The 21,141-nt window shown below is 44.8% G+C and overlaps 1 long non-coding RNA gene across 1 annotated transcript; it reads left to right on the top strand.

Moving 5' to 3' along the window:
• Positions 1-1,280: 1,280 nt before the first annotated feature.
• On the top strand, positions 1,281-19,418 carry LOC309794621. The gene is made up of 3 exons (XR_014292167.1): positions 1,281-1,549; positions 4,089-4,218; positions 16,338-19,418. It is a non-coding gene; the product is annotated as an uncharacterized lncRNA (long non-coding RNA).
• The last annotated feature ends 1,723 nt before the right edge of the window (positions 19,419-21,141 follow it).

Here is a 21,141-nt window from a genome sequence, read left to right as displayed (position 1 = left end):
TCTACACTTTTCTCTTGCCTACATTCCCTAGGCCTGAGACCACCCTCCTCCTCTAGGCCATAAATATCCCAACACCCTCCTGTTAGAGAGGTGGATCTGAGACTAGTTCTCCTGACTCCTCCCTTTGATGCCACACGAATAAACCCTTTTTCTGCTGCAAACCTCAGCGTCTCAGCCTTTTACTTTCTGAATGTGGGGCAAACGAATCTGGTTCGGTAACACAGACATGCTGTGACTCTGAAAGTTGCAGTCACTGACCCCAGCCAAAACAGCATTAGTTACATTGGTCTCCATCTGAGATAGATGTCAGTTTACTAAATGGAGTTGAGTATATCTCAGGATATACAGTGAGAAATATTATATGGATAAAAGTGTTCCTCAATGGGACTTCCCTGGTGGCACAGTGGTTAAGACTCCACGCTGCCAATGCAGGGAACCTGGGTTCAATCACTGGTCAGGGAACTAGATCTCACATGCATGCTGCAACTAAGAGTTCTCATGTCACAACTAAGGAGCCCACATGCTGAAACTAAAGAGCCAGTGAGCCGCAACTAAGAAGACTGCTTGCTGCAACTAAGACCTGGTGCAACCAAATAAATAAATAAATAAGTGTTCCTCAATGGGTAGGACATAATTGCTAACTATATAGGCAAGGCAGAGTTTTCTGTGGGAACCAGAGGCAGAGATCCTGTTTGTTTCAGGGTGGCCAAACACCCATCTTCTTTCTTCTCAGTCATGTCCCTGTACAGTCTTTTCCTTTGTTCCCAGCCAATCATAATAGAATTTACAAAACTTACTAATGCCTCGGGCTACACGTATTTCAAGAGGAATAGCCCAATGTCTCCAACTATGCGTGGACTATTTTATGTTTGAATTACTCTGTGGAATGATACAGCCATTTAGATAGGTAGATTTGGGAGCATCTCAATTTTATTCCCTGGTGGCAGGCTGACCTTCACGGAGTATGAAACTACGTCTTTCTCCTGCAGTTCACAGCGAGTAAAGCCCCTCCCTCCGTCTAGGTAGGATGACCACTCTCAAGTACTCCCCAGAGTTCCTTTTGGACCACTCTCTGGTGGTCAAGATGGAGAACACGTTTCCGGGGTGGGGGGTCGGGGGGCTGGGGTGGGGGGGGCTGGGGTGGGGGGGTGGGCTCTAGAACGCTAGGAACTACATTACCCAGAAGGTAATGCGCCGAGTTGAGCCAATAAAAGGTCAGGATAAAGGCATTTCCTTGCGTGCGAATCTTATCGGGGCGGGACTTCCGGCGTCCTCCTCGTGGCGGCCATTTTTACTGGTTTCGTATCTGTTGTCGCTCCGGAGTGCTGGGCCGGGACTTGGGTGACAGGGTTGAGAAGGTCCAAGAGGAGTCGCTGTCCCCGCTGCATAGAGGCCGGTCTGAAATTCGGCGACGCCGCCGGGGGTGCCCAGCGCCAAGCTCGGGAGAGGGACCGCCGTGCCCGCGTCCACCCGCCTCTCCCGCCGCTACCTGCCCCGCTCTGCCCCCAGACTGATGGCGGCGGCGGCGGCGCTGAGGACCCCGCCTCAGGTAAACGCTTGTCCTCCGGGCCCTCATCCCTCTCACCCCACCAGACACTAAAGCCCCGAGTGCGGGGCGCCTGCTCACGTGCCCGCAGTCCAGGCCACGGTGCCCAGGACAGTGAAGCGGTCGTGGGTGAGTCTGTTTTTGACAGACAGTGTGATGGCCGCGTGAGAGAGGGTCACAGGCGGAGGGACCGGCAGGTGCAAAGGCTTGGAGGTCGGATTGAGCCGGGAGGATTGGGAAACCTGGGGTCCGTCTGATGTCTGCAGGGAAGTGTGTGGTAGCGTGACCCCTGGACTGGCTGGCGGAGAGGTGGTTCCTTCATTCTGAGGGACCTGGATGCCATGGAGGGTAGTGGACAGAAAAGGAATACAGTCTGTATTAGGGTTTCAAAAGTTTTCCAAAAACCGATTAAAGAGAGAACAAACTAGAATGGGGGTGAAAAGGACAGTGAGGCACAAGGCGCTAGTAAGAAGCAGCATTGAGGACTGAGGCGCAGAAGCTAGTCACTTAGCCCGAGGTCACCGGGATCCAGGCCTGGACGGGGATACAGGGGAGGCCTGACCTCATCTGGAGCCCAGCCCTGGTTGCCTACCCCTCTCCGCAGGCTCTGAAGGATGAAAAGCACTTAGGAAACCTATACACGGAAGGAGAGGTTGTCCCAGTCACTCACTGGCCCTGACACACCCAAATGGTGTCGGGGATTGTGGTGTCTTTAACGTCTTCCTTGCTTTTTTCCCAGCTCGTGGGTGTGGGGACCCTGGGGATACCTCAAGCCCAGTCTTGAGTGCAGGCCAAGGGTTACACGGAGGTATTGCTATTGCTGTCAGCCAATGTAAACACGTGTGAAAGGTTGTGACAGGACCAGATACTGACATGTGCAAATGTTTGGAGGTATGACTATGCTGGAGACAGGGTACAGTCAGTTTCCATTTTATTAGGAACAAAGAGCTGAGTGTCAAGAATTTGGACACCTGTTATGGAGATAATGAGAGGTTTGGATAAGCGGAAGGGGTTGGTTCTTATGCAGGTCTTAGTGAGTTCCATTGCCTGCAAAGAAGAGAACAGACTGTATGAGTAATAGAAGAGGCAGGGAGCTGCCAAGGAGGCATTTACTATAATCCAGATGAGTGTTGGACCAGGGTGGTGGCCACAGAGGTGGGAAAGAAGTGGGACTTTCCATCCATGTTTTAAGAAGAGTCAAGTAGATTTTTAGATGTTGTGGGTGAGGGAGAGAAAGGGAGGAGTCAGCGATGACCCCAGTGTTTCCGGTTTTAGGAGCTAACGGGATGAAAGCTCCATCAACTGGGATGGGAAAGTTATGGTAGGTTAATTTTACTTGGGAATGTCAGATGTTTTGTTTTGGCCCCGTCAGGAGTCTGAGATGTTTCAGAGAAAGTGAGTGGAGGCAGCACTTGGGTATCTGGAAATCTGGGGAGGAAGGTGGCTGTTGTGTGGAACAGGGAGCAGCTGTGGATCCCATTTAGGTGGGGGAGTGCAGGTCATCCTGGCCATGCTGTTCACTGGTCTGAAAGAGGAGGGTGCATGATGAGGGGTTTCCCTGCTCCACACCTGATCACGGTTGCTGAGCACACAAAGGCAGGTAAAGGATAGAAGTGAACATGGTAACCATATGGAAGAGAATGGGTAACTGAATTGAAGAGAATGGTTTGACAGGCGACTAAAGCGTTTGTGAGATTAGTGGACATGACATGGCTGTGGAGGCATTGGAGTAATTGAAACAAGATGATGCGACTAGGGCTCCTGCTAATTCACTAAGGTACAGGTTCACCAGAATTTTGTGGTGAGGTTTGGTGGGGGTGTGGTGTGTTTGATCTTGATGGTGGGTAGGTCTGGGGCAAATATAGTCATTTGTGAGAGTCACTGTGCCTGGAACGGACACCGTCGGGGCCAGGATTCCAAGGAAGGTTGAGGGAGAGAGGACAGTTGTGGCCGCTGAGGGGACAGGGAGTGCAGCACAAAAGTGGAAGTGGGTCATGGGCATCTGTAATCACATGTGCTTCTGGGTGGTTAAAATTGAAGCAAGGATCAATAAAGGTATGAAGGAGGCCTTCAAAGCAGTTTTCCCCACGTGCATAGTTGTGGGAGTGCAAGTGTGGGGACTGAAGATGTGAGAGAGGTACAGTGTACAGAATGATGGGCACACTAAGAGGAAGTGCTGGCTCTTGGCACCAGGGCCCTGTTATTGGGGCCTGAACGTCGAAGCTTGAACCCAAGTTTGGTTGTGTCTGTGAGTCACAGCCTAGAGACCCCAGGGGAATTGATTGACAGGATGGATGGGACCCTACAAGCCAGGACCAGAGCTTGGATGACATCTCTGTGCTGTCCTGTCCAGTGTTGTTGAGGGCTGAACACAGTGAATGAAGAGACCCTGAGGGATAGGTGGGCATCAGTGGCACTTAGGCCTGAAATTCCTGTTCGGTTAGAGCTCTGGAAGAGGATGAGGGTGGGATACGTGTGTGATGAGATGGATTGTGGGATCTTAGAGAGAGAATGTTCATAGCTTATTCTGTCTCTCTCATAGAAGTGCAGTGTGACCTTTGAGGACATTGCTGTGTCCTTCTCCTGGGAGGAATGGAGGCTCCTTGATGAGACTCAGAGACGCCTGTACCTCGATGTGATGCTGGAGAACTTTGCACTTATATCCTCACTGGGTAAGACTCACGGCCTTCCCAGTGTCCTGGACTAGGCTCTATCCCACCTCACCCCCCTTTTCAGGGGGCGCTCTGTTCTTCTACATGTGAACTGTGGGCACTGCTTGCTTCCCAAGCTTTCTGTGTAGTTGCTGTGGTAGCTAGGACTGGGTTGTTTGCACTGCCCTCTACTTTTTCCTGCAATATCAACCCCGATACCTGCTGTATTGAATGCTGTTAGGAAAAGGATTCCAAGCCAGTAGTATTGCAGTGAGCTTAATGGATTCTACCTTACTTCCTTTTCTCTGTCTGGGTCAGTGTGTCTATATCCTTTTCACCTCTGTGTCCGAGATTTGATCCCTTCTTTTATTTATTTGTTTTTATTTTAATTTAATTTAATTTAATTTATTTTTTTCTTCTCTTGGCCGAGCTGCACGGCTTGAGGGATCTTAGTTCCCTGACCAGAGATTGAACCAGGGCCACAGCAGTGAAAGCACCAAGTTCTGACCACTGGACCGCCAGGGAACTCCCTTGATCCCTTCATTTACCTAACATTTCTTTGTGCCTGCCTGTGCCAGGAATGCAGGCACTGTCACGGTCATTACTTATCTGAACCATGAGCTACTTTTCAGTGTCCTACTGCAAGGTTGTAGTGTTTATTTATTTATTTGGTAAATATATGTTTATCCAAAGTTTTTTTTAAATTATTTTATTTATTTATTTTGGCTGCATTGGGTCTTCAATGCGGCATGCGGGATCTTTAGTTGCAGCATGCGGACTCTTAGTTGTGGCATGCAGACTTCTTAGTTGCAGCATGCGTACACTTAGTTGTCATCTGCAAGTGGAATCTAGTTCCCCGAGGGATTGAACCTGGGCCCCTGCGTTGGGAGCACGGAGTCTTACCCACTGGACCACCAGGGAAGTCCCTGTAGTGTTGTTTTTTTGTTTTGTTTAATAATTTATTTATTTATTTATTTTTAGTTGTATTGGGTCGTTGTTGCTCGGCACATTCTTTCTCTAGTTGCGGCGAGTGGGGGCTACTCTTCGTTGTGGTGTGTGGGCTTCTCACTGAGGTGGCTTCTCTTGTTGCTGAGCACAGGCTCTAGGCATGCAGGCTTCAGTAGTTGTGGCACGTGGGCTCAGTAGTTGTGGCTCGTGGGCTCTAGAGCGCAGGCTCAGTAGTTGTGGCTCGTGGGCTTTGTTGCTCCGCGGCATGTGGGATCTTCCCGGACCAGAGCTTGAACCTGTGTTCCCTGCAGTGGCAGGCAGATTTTTAACCACTGTGCCACCAGGGAAGCTCAAAAATTGTATATATTGATGTGTACAAGTGATGACTTGGTATATCTTTACATTGTGAAATAATTGCCACATTGAAGTTAATTAAACATCTATCACCTCATAAAGTTACCTTATTGTTGTTATTATCGTTGTTACTATTTTGGTAAGAATGCTTAAGATCTACTTTAAGTAAGGTTCAAGTATACAACGTGATTGTTAACTATAGTCACCATGCCATACATTACATCCGCAGAACTTATTAATCTTAACTGAACATTTGTACCTTCTGACTAACATCTCCCCATTTCCCATATTCCCCAGCTTCTGGTATTTTACTCTCTGTTTCTATGATTTTGCATTCATTCATTCATTCATTCATTCATTTATTGATTGTACACGGGCCTCTCACTGTTGTGGCCTCCCCCGTTGTGGAGCACAGGCTCCGAATGCGCAGGCCCAGCGGCCATGGCTGACAGGCCCAGCCGCTCTGCGGCATGTGGGATCCTCCCGGACCGGGGCACGAACCCATGTCCCCTGCATCGGCAGGCGGACTCTCAACCACTGCGCCCCCAGGGAAGCCCCCTTATTTATTTATTTTTTAAAAATTCCAACCACAGTGGACAAAGAAGGGTTCCCTTATATCTGTGCCCTCACCAATACTTGTTATCTCATTGTGGTTTCTTTTTTTTTTTTGGCTGTACGCGGGCCTCTCACTGTTGTGGCCTCTCCCGTTGTGGAGGCCTCCAGACGCGCAGGCTCAGTGGCCATGGCTCACGGGCCCAGCCGCTCCGCGGCATGTGGGATCTTCCCAGGCCGGGGCACAAACCCATGTCCCCTGCATTGGCAGGCGGACTCTCAACCACTGCGCCACCAGGGAAGCCCCTCATTGTGGTTTTGATTTGCATTTTCCTGATGATCAGTGAGATGATTAGTGAAGAGGAACTTTTTTTTTTTGCAGTATGCAGGCCTCTCACTGTTGTGGCCTCTCCCGTTGCGGAGCACAGGCTCTGGACGCGCAGGCTCAGAGGCCATGGCTCACGGGCCCAGCCACTCCGCGGCATATGGGATCCTCCCGGACCGGGGCACGAACCCGCGTCCCCTGCATCGGCAGGTGGACTCTCAACCACTGCGCCACCAGGGAAGCCCCATTTGTAGATCTTTGATAAAATGTCTATTCAGCCATTTTATCTTTGATAGAATGTCCACTTTTTAATCAGATTGTTCTTTTCCTGTTGAGTTGTAGAGTACCTTATATATCAATGTTTTACGTATTAAAATATAAATTTCACCAATGAAATCTATCTGGTCATGGCCTATTTTTGTTGTTGGAAGATTTTTGCTTACTGGTTCAATTTCCTTGCTTGTTATTGGTCTATTCAAATTTTTTGTTTCTTTATGATTCAGGTTTGGTAGGTTGTATGTTACTAGAAATATATCTGTTTCTTTTAGGTTATCTAATTTGTTGGTGTATAACAGTTCATAGTAGTCTTTTATGATCCTTTATTTCTCTTTTATTTCTCTGTTAATTTATGAGTCTTCCCTCTCAGAAGTCTAGAGAAAGGTTTGTCAGTTTTATTTATCTTTAAACAAAACCAGTTCTTAGTATTGTTAATCTTTTTTATAGTTTCTATTTCATTTATTTCTGCTCTGATCTTTTTTCTTTTTTTTTCTTCTTCTTTTTTGGCTGTGCCATGTGGCATGCAGGGATCTTAGCTCCCCAACTAGTGAATGAACCTGCATCCCCTGCAGTGGAAGCACGGAATCCTAAGCACTGGACTGCCAGGGAATTCCCCTCTGCTCTGATCTTTATTTTTTCCTTTGTTCTGCGAACTTTGGTCTTAATTTGTTCTTTTTCTAGTTCCTGGAGATGTAAAGTTCGGTTGTTTATTTAATGCTGGCATTTTTTGCTCTTAATGCTGGCATTTATTGCTCTCAACTTGATTTTTTTCTTAATGCTGGCATTTATTGCTCTAAAATTTTCTCTTAAAACTGCTTTTGGACATTCTATATGTTTTGTTTCTATTTTTGTTTTTCTCAAGTTATGTTTGATTTTCCTGTTGATTTTTTCCTTTGACTGATTGGCCAGGAGCATATTGTTTAATGTTCACATATCTGAATTTTTAAGCTTTTCTCCTGTTGCTGGTTTCTAGTTTTATCCATTGTGTTAGGAAAAGTTACTTGATATGGTTTGAGTCTTCTGAAATTTGTTAAGACTTGTTTGACATAGCATATAATCTATTCTAGAGAATATTCTATATGCCCTTGAGAAGAGTGTGTCTTCTGCTGTAATAGGATGGAATGTTCTGTATACATCTGTTACATTCATTTGGACTAAAGTGTTGTCCAATTCAAAGATAACCTTACTTTCTATCTGGATATCCACCTGTGTTGAAAGGGGGATATTTAAGTTCCCTATTAACACATTATTGACTGGGGGATTTTTTCAGGAACTAATGCCTGTGGCCAGCAATTTGTTAGTTTGAGTAAATATCAGCAACTTTTTTTGTACTTAATGTATTTATTTGAAACTTTGTACATGTCTTACTAAAACATTCTAATACTTTGTTAGAGTGTGATAGGCAGTATAGCAGGAACCTCTGTGCAGGGGAACAGAACATCTATTACAAATACACTGTGTTTCACTGTGCTTTCCCCTGGAAGAGCAGACTCTATACTTTCTGGAGGCTTTTTTTTTTTTTTTTTTAGCCCTGTGGGTATTACATCCTCTAGAATATGTTCTTTCATTTTACCTGGTAGTCAAGAAGGTGGATCTTTGCGGGGAGGCTCTTTTATTTTTTTATTTGTTTATTTTAAAAATATTTATTATTTTATTTATTTTGTCTGTGCCGGGTCTTAGTTGCTGCATGCAGGATCTTTTAGTCATGGCACATGGGCTTCTTATTGCAGTACGGTGGACTTCGTAGTTGTGACATGCAGACTCTTAGTTGTGGCATGAATGTGGGATCTAGTTCCCCAACCAGGGATCGAACCCGGGCCCCCTGCATTGGGAGGGTGGAGTCTAACCCACTGGACCACCAGGGAAGTCTCTTGGGGGGCTCTTTTAGAAACGCCATGAGAAGGATCAGGTGTGGGGCTACCACTGCATTCACCGGAATGGTCAGTTACCCATTCTCTAGCTACTGCTGACAAAAATTGCTGATGGGACTTCCCTGGTGGTGCGATGATTAAGAATCTGACTGCAAATGCAGGGGACATGGGTTCAATCCCTGGTCCAGGAAGATCCCACATGCAATGGAGCAACTAAGCCCATGCGCCACAACTACTGAGCCTGCGCTTTAGAGCCCATGAGCCACAACTACTGAACCTGCGTGCCTAGAGTCCGTGCTCCACAACAAGAGAAGCCACCTCAGTGAGAAGGCTGCGCACCACAACGAAGAGTAGCCCCTGCTTGCCACAACTAGAGAAAGCCTGTGCGTAGCAACAAAGACCCAACGCAGCCAAAAATAAATAAATAGATGAATAAATTTATTTAAAAAATTGCATGTAAGTCATTTTATTCTGTGCATTAAGGCTGCAATAAATTTTAAATACATTGAATAAACCGCAGTTACTCAACTAGAAACCCCCTTTCTTATACCATTTTCGAGTTTTCCAGAGGATATTGAAGTTTGCCAGATATTGATTGGATCGATCAACTACTTTCATATATTTATTGTAGTCTAACATACTAGTGGGCTTAGTTGTCTGATGGCCAGTCTTTCTGTTTTCCTTTCCTGTAGATGCTATGGAGGTGTCATGAATAGTTGTCACCATGCAGACTAGCCTCTTGTCTTTCCATATAAGAAGAATCACTTCTCCCTTCTGTAAGAATGTCATTTCTACCCTCTGTAGATTTTTAGATTTCTCCTTTAATTGGTTTGGTAGACCATGATTCTCTCTTATAGTCCTACAAACTCTGGTTTTATTTTTCAACAACATTACAGATGTGGACAGACTGTTGTAATAATTGTCTTGGTAAATATGGTGCCATGAACCAAGGTTGTAGGACCAACAATATTGTTTCTTGCAGTTTCTTTCCTTCACCCATGTAAATCTCACGGTTGCATATATATCCAGTTTCACTTCCGTTAAGCATCCTGACCAAAATTCCATATTTTGTAAATTTCCCAGGATTATAGGTTTTGAATCTGAGTCGTCCTCTCCACTTTATCATTGCCTCATCAGTGATAGCTCTTGTTTGGGTGTATAGATCGATTGAGATTTTGGTAGAGAATAAGCCAAAAGAGGTTTAATTTTTGAAATTCTGTCTGCAGGAAGTGGAGTTTTCGAGTTATCGTTAAAGTGAAGAAATGTCATTATTTGTGTGAACCTTCTTCTCGTCCTAATCTTTGGTAAAATAGGTGTTTCACATAAGGGATCAGTCGACCAATATTCTTTGCACTGTGACTTTCTTATTTGTCTCATCAAAATTATTAATCCAAGAGGCTTTTTCATGTCACTGTTGGTTACATTAGTCCATTTTAAAGCCTTATCATACTTTTTATATGATTTTTCATTCTGTTGGTGATATAAGTTTGTTTGAGAAGTGACTAACTCAAAAAAGTCGTTACCAAAAATTAATTCTGTTATTTCACTAACACTTTGCGGGTTATTACATTCAATAGTTACACCTGACACACCTGTAAAGTCTTCTAATTTTTGTGAAATGTTGTCTTCAATCCACTCTTACGTAGAAGCAAAGGAGCATTCTTGAGTTTCATTTTCACTTTCCACAGTAGAGTCATTCACTATGGTTTTTTGTCTTTTTGTTGGTCTAATATTCACATCGTCTGAATCAGAATTATATTCTGAAGAACTGTCATGCTCTGAGACACTCATATATATGTTGCTCAGACAGAGAAAGTATCTGCATAAAATTCACCAAAAAAATTCTTCTTCACTCAGTTTTGCGATGCATCATTTTGGAAAATTTTACAGTAATAAACTTGCGTTTATAATGTACACAAGGTTGGAACAAAAACCTAATGGACCAAAATGTGAAAGATAATGATAATCATAAGTTGTATAATGAACCCTTGATCAATTTTAAGTTCTTACAACTTCGCACGGTGATGTTAATTGTGTCAGTCTCTAAAAACGTATTGATACGTCTCCGGTCAATAACGTTTGAGTAACAAAAGATGTATTAATACACCTCTAGTTAGAAATGTGTTAATATTCTTTTGCTGGGACTTCCCTGGCAGTCCAGTAGTTAAGACTCTGTGCTTCCTCTGCAGGGGGCACAGGTTTGATCCCTGGTTGGGGAACTAGGATCCTGCATGCCGTGCGGCACGGCCAAAAAAAAAAAAAAAAATTCCTGCCTTCAGATCTGGTCATATTTGCTTAATTTTTAATATATGGTACATATATATATAGTTATAATTGTTACATCCTCCTGGTGAATCAATTTCTTTATCATTACGTAATGAACATTGTCTCTTGTGATAGTTTTTTTTTTAAGAGTGATCTTTTTTTGTTTTTTAAAAATTAATTTATTTTTGGCTGCATTGGGTCTTTGTTGCTGCGTGTGGGCTTTCTCTAGTTGCGGTGAGCAGGGTCTACTCTTCATCGTGTTGTGTGGGCTTCTCATTGCAGTGGCTTCTCGTTGCAGAGCACGGGCTCTAGGCACATGGGCTTCAGTAATTGTGGCACGCAGGCTCAGTAGTTGTGGCTCACCATAGAGTGCAGGCTCAGTAGTTGTAGTGCACAGGCTTAGTTGCTCCACAGCATGTGGGATTTTCCCAGACCAGGGCTCGAACCTGTGTCCCCTGCATTGGCAGGTGGATTCTTAACCACTGCACCACCAGGGAAGTCCTCTTGTGATGGTTTTTGATTTAAAGGCTATTTGTCTCACTTAAGTATAGCTTACTCTGTTCTCTTCTGAGTTCCATTTGCGTGGAATATCTCTTTCAATTCCTTCACCTTCAGCCTGTGTGTGTCCTTAAGGCTGAAGTTACTCTACTGTAGGCAGCATATAGTTGAGGTTTTTTTTTTTTTTTTTTTTCTGTTCAGCCACTGTATGTCATTTGATTGGAGAATATTTTTAGGACCTGCTGTTGCCATCTTATTATTGTATGGCTGTTTTGTAGTTTCTTTCTTCTTCTCTTGCTGTCTTCCTTTGTGACTTGATGATTTTCTGTGGTAATATACTTTTTTTTTTAAGTACCAACTCCTTTTTTTTTTTTTTCTGTATGCGGGCCTCTCACTGTTGTGGCCTCTCCCGTTGCGGAGCACAGGCTCCAGACACGCAGTCTCTGGACACGCAGGCTCAGCGGCCATGGCTCACGGGCCCAGCCGCTCCGCAGCATGTGGGATCTTCCCGGACCGGGGCTCGATCCCGTGTCCCCTGCATCGGCAGACGGACTTTCAACCACTGCGCCACCAGGGAAGCCCCCAACTCCTTTTTTTAAAAATTTATTTATTTTTGGCTGCATTGGGTCTTTGTTGCTGGGCGTGGGCTTTTCTCTAGTTGTGGCGAACGGGTGCTACTCTTCGTTGGTGGTGTGCGGGCTTCTCACTGCGGTGGCTTCTCTTGTTGCGGAGCTCGGACTCTAGGCACGTGGGCTTCAGTAGTTGTGGCACGTAGGCTCAGTAGTCGTGGCTTGTGGGCTCTAGAGCGCAGGGTCAGCAGTTGTGGCACACGGGCTTAGTTGTTCTGTGGCATGTGAGATCTTCCCGAACCAGGGCTCAAACCCGTGTTCCCTGCATTGGCAGGCGGATTCTTAACCACTGCACCACCAGGGAAGTCCCTGTGGTAATATACTTTTATTCCTTTCTCCTTGTCTTTTGTGTCTACTATAGGTTTTTGCTTTGTGGTTACCATCAGGCTTATATAAAACATCTTGTAGCATTCTATTTTATGCTGATAACAATGTAACTTCAATCTCATACAAAAAATTTACTCTTATACTTCCCCCACACTTGCATTTTATGTTTTTGATGTCACCATTTACATGTTTTTATACTGTGTATTGGGTAACCATCAACAAGTTACTGTGGGTATAGTTGTTTTTAATACTCTTGGTTTTTATCCTTTGTAGTTGAGTGATTAACACAGTTTTACAGTATTAGAGTGTTCTGAATTTGACTATATACTTATCTTTACCTGTGTGTTTTATATTTTCATATGATTTCATGTTAGTAGTTAGCATACTCTTTTTTTTTTTTTTTTAGGCTGTGCTGGGTCTTAGTTGCAACATGCAGGATCTATCTTTGTTGCACTATGCGGGATCTAGTTTCCTGCCCAGGGATCAAGCCCGGGCCCCCTACATTGGGAGCACGGAGTCTTAGCCACTGGACCACCAGGGAAGTCCCTAGTTAGCATACTTTTATTTCAGCTAGAAGAATTCTTTAGTCTTTCGCATTTCTGGTGAGGTACATCAGGTGATAATGAACTTCCTCAGTTTCTGTTTGTCTGAGAAAGTCTTTCTTCCTTATTACTGAAGAATAGTATTGCTGGTTAAGTATTCTTGGTTTGCAGTTTTTCCCCCCACCCCAGCATTTAGAACATATCATCTCACTCTCATGGTATGCAGTGTTTCAGCTAAGAAAACCACTTTATGGGGGTTCCCTTGTATGAGGGCTTTCTTTTTTCTTGCAGCTTTTAAAATTCTCTTTATCATTAGTTTTTGAGTTTTCTATTAATGTGTCTTGGGGACATTCTCTGTGGATTGAATCTGTTTGGGGACTTCTGAGCATCATGTACCTGAATGTCCACTTTTCCCAGATTTGGGAAGTTTCCATCCATTATTTCTTCAAATAAAGTTTCTGTCCCTTCCCCTCTCTCTACTCCTGCTAGGGCTCACATTATGCAAATATTGTTTTGTTTCACAATGTCCCATAATTCACGTAGACTTTTTTTTTTCACTCTTAGTTGTTTTGTCTTTTTTCTCCTCTGACTGGATAATTTCAAAGACCTACCTTCAGTTTCATATTCATTGTTTTGATTGATCAAGTTAGCTATTGATGCGCTACTGTGTTTTTCGTTTTGTTCACCATACTCTTCACCATGATTCCTGTTTGGTTCTTTTTCATATTTTCTTGTCTCTCTGTTTGAAACCTTATTTTGTTTGCATCTTGTTTTCCTTATTTTGTCGGATTGTCTGTCTGTGTTTTCTGGTAGCTCACTGAGCTTCATTACAACACTTATTGTGAGGGACTTCCCTGGCGGTCCAGTGGTTAAGACTCTGTGCTTCCACTGCTGGGGGCATGGGTTCGATCCCTGGTCAGGGAACTAAGATCCCGCATGTTTCATGATGCGCCCCCCCCCCCAAAAAAAAACAATTATTGTGAGTTTCTTGTCTGACAGCTTATAGATCTCCTGTTCTTTGGGGCAACTGATAACTTATTATGTTCCTTTGAGGGGTGTTGTGTTTCCTTGATTATTTTGTGTGTGTTTCAATGTAACCTTGCTTTGATGTTAATACATTTCATGGAGCAGTCATTTCTTTCAGACTTTACGTAAGGTTTTGGTGGGGAAGATCTTCACCTTTTTGTGGGTGTTAGTATGCCAGGTTGATGGGTAGTTGCTGTTCCAACTACAACAAGGCCCAGGGGCTTAGAGTCTGTCCAGCTCTGTTAACTGAGATCAGTGTCAGCAAAGACTACAGGGGTCCTCAATAGCTAAAGTTGTGGGTATCCACAGTAGTAGAGAAGACTGCTGGGGATCGCCTGATCTCTTTCTCCCAAGGGAAATGTTTTGACTGAGGGGTTCCCTCTTGATAGTAAGTCCGGCTCTTGGTTGGGGGGTGGTGCTTCGTGGTGGTGATGGCATTGGTGTCTGATGTGTGGGCACTGTGGAGCAGATATAGATCTGGATTCTAGGGTGTGATAAATGCAGAGCAGTGCAGTTTTAGGGTCCCAGACACTGAACAGCCTGCAGCAGTGTTGACTTTGCTTTGTGAGATGCAGTCACACACTGAGCAGTGATGGAGCCTTGACTGGAGTATGGGTGCACACAGGAGTGTCTGGGGTCTGAGGAACTAGCTCGCCCATAGTGGCCATGAATCTGGTGCCTGAGACGGGCATTCAGGTGACAGCTGTGGAGTCAGGTTATGGAATATGGGCATCCATGGCACAGTTGGGGCTCTGGGGTTTAGGGTGTGTGCAGGATTTATGGGGGTGGCACCCATGGTTTTGAAATAGAGCAGTAGCTACTTTTGGGAGAACGGGTGATTCGGCATATTATTCTCTTGCAGGTTCCCCATGGTCATGGCTATTAGTTACCTTACTGAAAGAGCTGCCAGTGCCCTCTGCAGAGCAGGCAGCCGGTGTCCACACCTATAGACACTTGCCCTCCTCTGCCGTGCAGATGGTGGGACCTGCAGCTATATCGGGGCCTGTTGAGGTTCTCTGAAGCAAAGGCTACTGGGGTCCTTTGCAGAGCAGGGCATTGGGGAATGTGATGGCAGCCACCATGTGGCTGATACACATAGTTCCCACCATTCATCTTATTTCTTATCCATCTCCACGTGTCTGTTAAGCTGATGTCCCCAGCAATCCTTTTTTAAAAATTTTATTTATGTATTTATTTTGGGTTGTGTTGGGTCTTTGTTGCTGCATGTGGGCTTGCTTTAGTTGTGTCGAGCAGCACTACTCTTCATTGCAGTGTGTGGGCTTCTCATTGCGGTGGCTTCTCTTGTGGAGCACAGGCTCTAGGTGCGTGGGCTTCAGTAGTTGTGGCTCACAGGCTGTAGAGCTCAGGCTTAGTAGTTATGGCGCACAGGCTTAGTTGCTCCACGGCATGTGGGATCTTCCCGGACCAGGGCTTGAACCCATGTCCCCTGCATTCGGATTCTTAACCACTGCACCACCAGGGAAGCCCCCCAGCAATCTTTTTTGTGTGGTTATTCTACTTTTCAATTTCCATTGTGTTGCTGCAGTGTCTTAATCGGATTTCTGAGTCCTCCAAGGGCCAATTTCGTTTGCAGTTAGCTGTCTGTTTTTTCTTGGTGGTGAAGGCTGGTGTCCTCTGCTGTTACGCTGACATCACTTCTAGATCGGTTTTCTGGGTCTGTTATGTGCTGAGTTGCTCTGTGACAGTAGAAGTCATTCATCTGTCCTGTTTTTACCTTAGGATTTGTATCCTGCATGTACCATGTAGTTGCTTAACTAGGGCTTACAGATATGCCAGGATGGATATGACTCCAGTCATGGCATAGTGGGCTCAGAGGGCGCCTGGTCCTGGTGAGTGGCCCCTGAGGAGAGTATGACATCAGGCTGTGTTCAGACCATACCAGGAATCTATCTTTGTTCAACCAGGGTTTAGGTGCTATTTCCAGTGGCTATACCTTACTTCTAACTTTCTTTTTCCACTGTTAACACTTGGCTGACTTGTCAGTTCTACTACTTGTGATTGCTACTGTGACTTCCAGCCCAGGGATAATTTCCACCTCTCTGGACTCCACATCTCCCCCATTTCTCTCACCACTCTTTCTGTAGTACTCACCAACATTGGTTGTGCTGTGATATGTTCACATTTCCCTAAATTGACTTTGAATAGCAGCTAATATGTTGCTGTGGGATTTTAATGGGCTTAGATGCACGTTTCTACCCAGTCTCACATCAGCAGCAGAAAAATCCTGCAAGAAGCCGTTGGGAGAGAAGTGAGTTGTAGACCCTGCCTCTTTTCCTGTGTCACACCCTGTCTTTTGTTTCCTTCCCCTGCTGAGGTCTCCACTATTCTGTGATCTTGAGGCTCAGTAATGCAAAACAGTCGGCTGTTCTTTCAACTAAATTCCAACTTCCGTATCTTGAAAAGCATCTCATAGACTAATACCTCGATGAGACAGGTGCACATCTGTGATGAGCTTGACCCTTCCCCATAGTCGACATGCCCTTGACCAGCATTTCTTTCTGTTCAGGTTGCTGCTGTGGAGCAGAGGCTGCAGAGGCACCTTCTGAACAGATCGCTTCTCTAGGCGTGTCACAGGCTAGGACTCCCAAGGCAGCTTTGTGTTCCCAGAAGACGCACCCCTGTGAGATGTGTGGTCCAGTCTTGAGACACGTTTTCCACTTGGCTGAGGATCAGGAAACACAGCACAGCCAGAAACTGTTGAGGTGTGGGGCATGCGTGAAACTATTTTATTTTAGTGCAAATGTTCAGCAGCACCAGGAGCAGCACATGGAAAAGAAAACCCTCAGAAGCAGTGTGGATGAGGCCTCGTTTGTGAAGAGCTGCAGATTCCATGTGTCACAGAAGCCATTGTGCTGTGGGGAGTTTGAAAAGGACTTCCCAACCATCGTGGGACATCTACAGCAACAGGCCACTCATACTGTGGAGAAGCCAAACACAATCACCCAGTGCGGGTCAACTTCACAAGGCAGGAGAAGCCGTCACACCTGGGGAGAATGCAAGAAAGCCCTCAGCCCCAAACACAAACTTGTGCGGGACCATGGTGTCCACAATGGAAGACAGTGTTTTGTGTGCAGTGAATGTGGGAAAGCATTCAAGTACAAATCCTCATTTGTTCTGCACCAGAGAATGCACACTGGAAAAAAGCTTCATGTATGTGGTGAATGTGGAAAATCTTTTAGGCAAAGCTCAACTCTCTGTCAACATCGAAGAATTCATACTGGGGCAAGGCAGTACAAGTGCAGCAAATGTGGGAAATCCTTTAGCCACAAATCTGTCCTCATTTATCCCCATCCATGGCGCAGTGGAGAAAACAGTTATGTGTGCAGTGAATGTTCGAAATCTTTTAGCCATAGCTCAGTGTTCATTCCACATAGGAGATTTCAAATTGGAGAAAGGCCTTATAAGTGTAGTGACTGTGTGAAATCTTTTACTTCTCTGTCTGCACTCAGTTATCATCAGAGATCTCACACAGGAGAACGACCTTATGTGTGCAGTGATTGTGGGAAATCTTTTATCTCTAGTTCTGACCTCCGTTACCATCAGAGAGTTCATTCTGGAGAAAGGCCTCATGAGTGCAATGAATGTGGGAAATCATTTATCACTCGTACTGCTCTCCGTTATCATCACAGAGTTCACACTGGAGAAAGACCTTATGAGTGTAGTGAATGTGGGAAGTCCTTTACCCGAAAAAATAACCTAATTATACACCTAAGAGTGCACTCAGGAGAAAGGCCTTATGAGTGTACTGAATGTGGGAAATCTTTTACTTTTAGCTCCAGCCTTCGTTATCATCACAGAGTACACACTGGAGAAAGACCTTATGAGTGCAGTGAATGTGGGAAATCTTTTAACAATAGGTGGACACTCATTCGACACCGGAGAATTCACACAGGAGAGAAGCCTTATGTGTGCAATAAATGTGGGAAATCTTTTTCTTGTAGCTCCACCCTCCAGTATCATGAACGAGGCCACCTTGGGGAAAGGCCTTATGGGTGTGATGAATGTGGGAAGTCTTTTACCACTAGCTCTGCCCTCCGTTATCATCAGAGAATTCACACAGGAGAAAGGCCTTATGAGTGTGGTGAATGTGGGAAATCTTTTATCTCTAGGTCTGACCTCCAATATCATCAGAGAGTTCATTCTGGAGAAAGGCCTTATGAGTGTAACGAATGTGGGAAATCCTTTATCCGAAGGAATAACCTCCTTTTACACCAGAGAGTTCACACAGGAGAAAGGCCTTACAACTGTAGTGAATGTGGGAAGTCTTTTAACAATAGGTGGACACTCATTCAACACCAGAGAGTTCACACTGGAGAAAAGCCTTATGTGTGCAGTGAATGTGGGAAATCCTTTACCTCCAGCTCCACCCTCTGTTACCATCAGAGAGTTCATGCAGGAAAAAGGCCCTATGAATGCAGCGAATGTGGGAAATCTTTTACGTCTAGTTCTACCCTCCGTTATCATCAGAGAGTTCACACAGGAGAAAGGCCTTATGAATGCAGTGAATGTGGGAAATCTTTTACTTTTAGTGCCAGCCTCCGTTATCATCACAGAGTGCACACTGGAGAAAGGCCTTATGAGTGCAGTGAATGTGGGAAATCCTTTAAGGATAGGTCACAATTCAATAAACACCGGAGAGCTCACACTGGAGAAAGACCTTATGAGTGTGGTGAATGTGGGAAATCTTTTAGCCAAAAATCTTCCCTCTCAACACACCGGAAAATTCATAACAGAGAACGGTCTTATGAATGTAGTGCATGTGGGAAGTCTTTTACCTCTGTCTCTGGCCTTGGTTACCATCAGAGGGTTCACAGGGGAGAGAAGCCTTATCGGTGCAGTGAGTGTGGGAAGTCTTTCACCAATAGCTCCATACTGATCCGACACCAGAGGGTTCACACGGGAGAAAGGCCTTATGTGTGCAGCGAGTGTGGGAAATCCTTTACTAGTAGTGCCACCCTCTCTTATCATCAGAGGGTTCATGCAGGCAAAAGGCCTTACGAGTGCAGCAAGTGCGGGAAAGCTTTTACCTCCAGCTCCACCCTTCGTTATCATCAGAGAGTTCACGCAGGGGATAGGCCTTATGAGTGCAGCGAGTGTGGGAAATCCTTCATCTCTAGCTCTAAACTCCGCTACCATCAGAGAGTTCACACGGGAGAAAGGCCTTATGTGTGCAGTGAGTGTGGGAAATCCTTTAGGGATAGTTCCCAATTCAGTCAACACCAGAGAGGTCACACTGGAGAAAGGCCATATGAGTGTAGAGAATGTGGGAAGTTTTTTATGCGAAAATCTACCCTTTCTCAACATCAGAGAGTTCACACTAGAGAAAGGCCTTAGATGTACTGGGGATGTGCACTTTTCTTGTTCACTGTAAGGTTTCCAGAGGAAACTGAGGAGCCATGTGTCTGAAATTAACTCTCAGACATGTGAGCATGCACAGTGGGGAGATTTCCCCATCAGTTTCAGTTCATGTGGGAAGTGTGTGACTCTGTTGCACTCTCTAACCTGTCCAGGGCTCTTCCCAGATTTATGTCACTTCCATCTCTGGGGTCAAGGCCATTTCACCTCCACCACCTGGTAGGTTCACCCAGTGTGCTCAGGGAAGCTGACCTCTGTCCTCCAACGTATCAGCCAAGTTAGGAGTCACCTGAACCTTTACGGCATCAGCTTTCACTCCTCCCTGACTTATCTTGGACGTGGACCTGGTCAGTGTTGGCCCAGAAGATACCAAAAGTTCAGCTGGCAGCTTGCAGAGAATGACAACACAGGGATGTGTCAGTCTCACGTGATAGTAGTAAGTTTTTCCAGCTTCCAGATCATGAACTGGGTAACTGCCTGCTGCAGATTGCTTTGGCTTGTACAATAATCAAGGCCTTACAAGCTCTTTACATCCTCTTTAATCTTGGAAGTTTTGTTTACTGTGCAAGTAGTTTATACACAGGTTTGTACTGTGTAAGCATAAAGGGGAGAGCAATTTTTAGGGGTCTCAATTTCTGTGTCTGAGGAGGGACGGTATGATGGCAGACAGTAGCTTGCCAGTTTTGACCAAATTTGCATTGCTGCCCACTGCCTCCTAGGAAAGACTGCAGGGATTTCTGGTTTTCATATGAAGCCTGGAGGCTCTGTTTTAGGAGTCTCTAAGATGTCCCTGAGAAGCAGCAGCTGTGAGAATCTCAAGAGCTTTGAAAGCAGAATGAATTTTTTCCCTTCCTCAAAGGAGAGGTCACAGGACATTTCAGCACTGTTGAGGGATTGTCTTCCCCAGGTCTACAGAGAGCCATATTCCCTGATGGCCACAATTTGTTGGCCTAGTGTCGCTGGTTCTAAGACCATTGGGTCCAGGAGAAACCATAATTGGTACAGAAACTGGTTTACTAAGGAGGGGAGGCTGCAGCCTACTAGTGTGTCAACGTAAAAATGACTGTGGAGAATCCGTTTATACACAAATCTCAGTACCTCCAGGCATGTTTATCTTGTATAGCTGAAGTCATCAGAGAAAATAAAAATAATTGAAAGGTTTTGTGGATTCCTTTAGCCTCTGTAATATTCACCTCAAGGCCATTACTGCACGGGCAGGAAGAAAGAGGAAAAAGGGGATCTAGTCCGCAGATGTGGCTCTTGTGACCCAGACAGCATTCCTGTTTGACTTCAGGTGGAAATGTTCTTTATTGCTCACCATATTTGCTGCCACTGAGGCAAGACTGACTGCCGCCCCAGCCCCCCAGGTCACAAGGAGAGAAATGGTGGAGTCGGTATAAGGTTGCCAAACCTATTTTCTGAAAGGACTGGGACATAGAGATCTTTAAATCTTGAGCTATTTTTTAAAGCTTTACTAAGGTATAATTTACATGTGCTAATACGAATATATTTAAAGTGTACAATTTGATAAGTTTTGACATAGGTGTGAACGTCTGAGACCATCATCATAGTCCTAATAGTGACCATATCTGTCATGGTATATTTACCTCATTCCTATTATAATCTCCTTGCCTTTCTCACCTCTCCAAGTAACCATTGATTTACTTTCCTTACAGTAGATAACTTGCATTTTCTTGAATTTATGTTATTGGAATCATATGTTGTTTACCATAATTTTTTGTGTTCCTTTATGTATCATAATTACTTTGAGATTCATGAGTGGTATATAGTGCTTTTGGTTTTTGTTTTGTTTTTGACTGAGTAATACTTTTCGATATGCGACGGTTAGTTTATCCATTCTCTTTATGGGCATTTGGCTTGTTTCTAGATTTTGACTTCTGAAAATAAAGCTGGTATAAAAATTGTGTTCTTTATATGAATATATGAAGAATATA

The sequence above is a fragment of the Mesoplodon mirus genome, assembly GCF_964341445.2.
Source record: "Mesoplodon mirus genome assembly, chromosome: 19".
NCBI lineage: Eukaryota > Metazoa > Chordata > Mammalia > Artiodactyla > Ziphiidae > Mesoplodon > Mesoplodon mirus.
The sequence above is the reverse complement of the archived record's forward strand: the minus strand, read 5'-3'. Positions and strand labels throughout refer to the sequence as shown.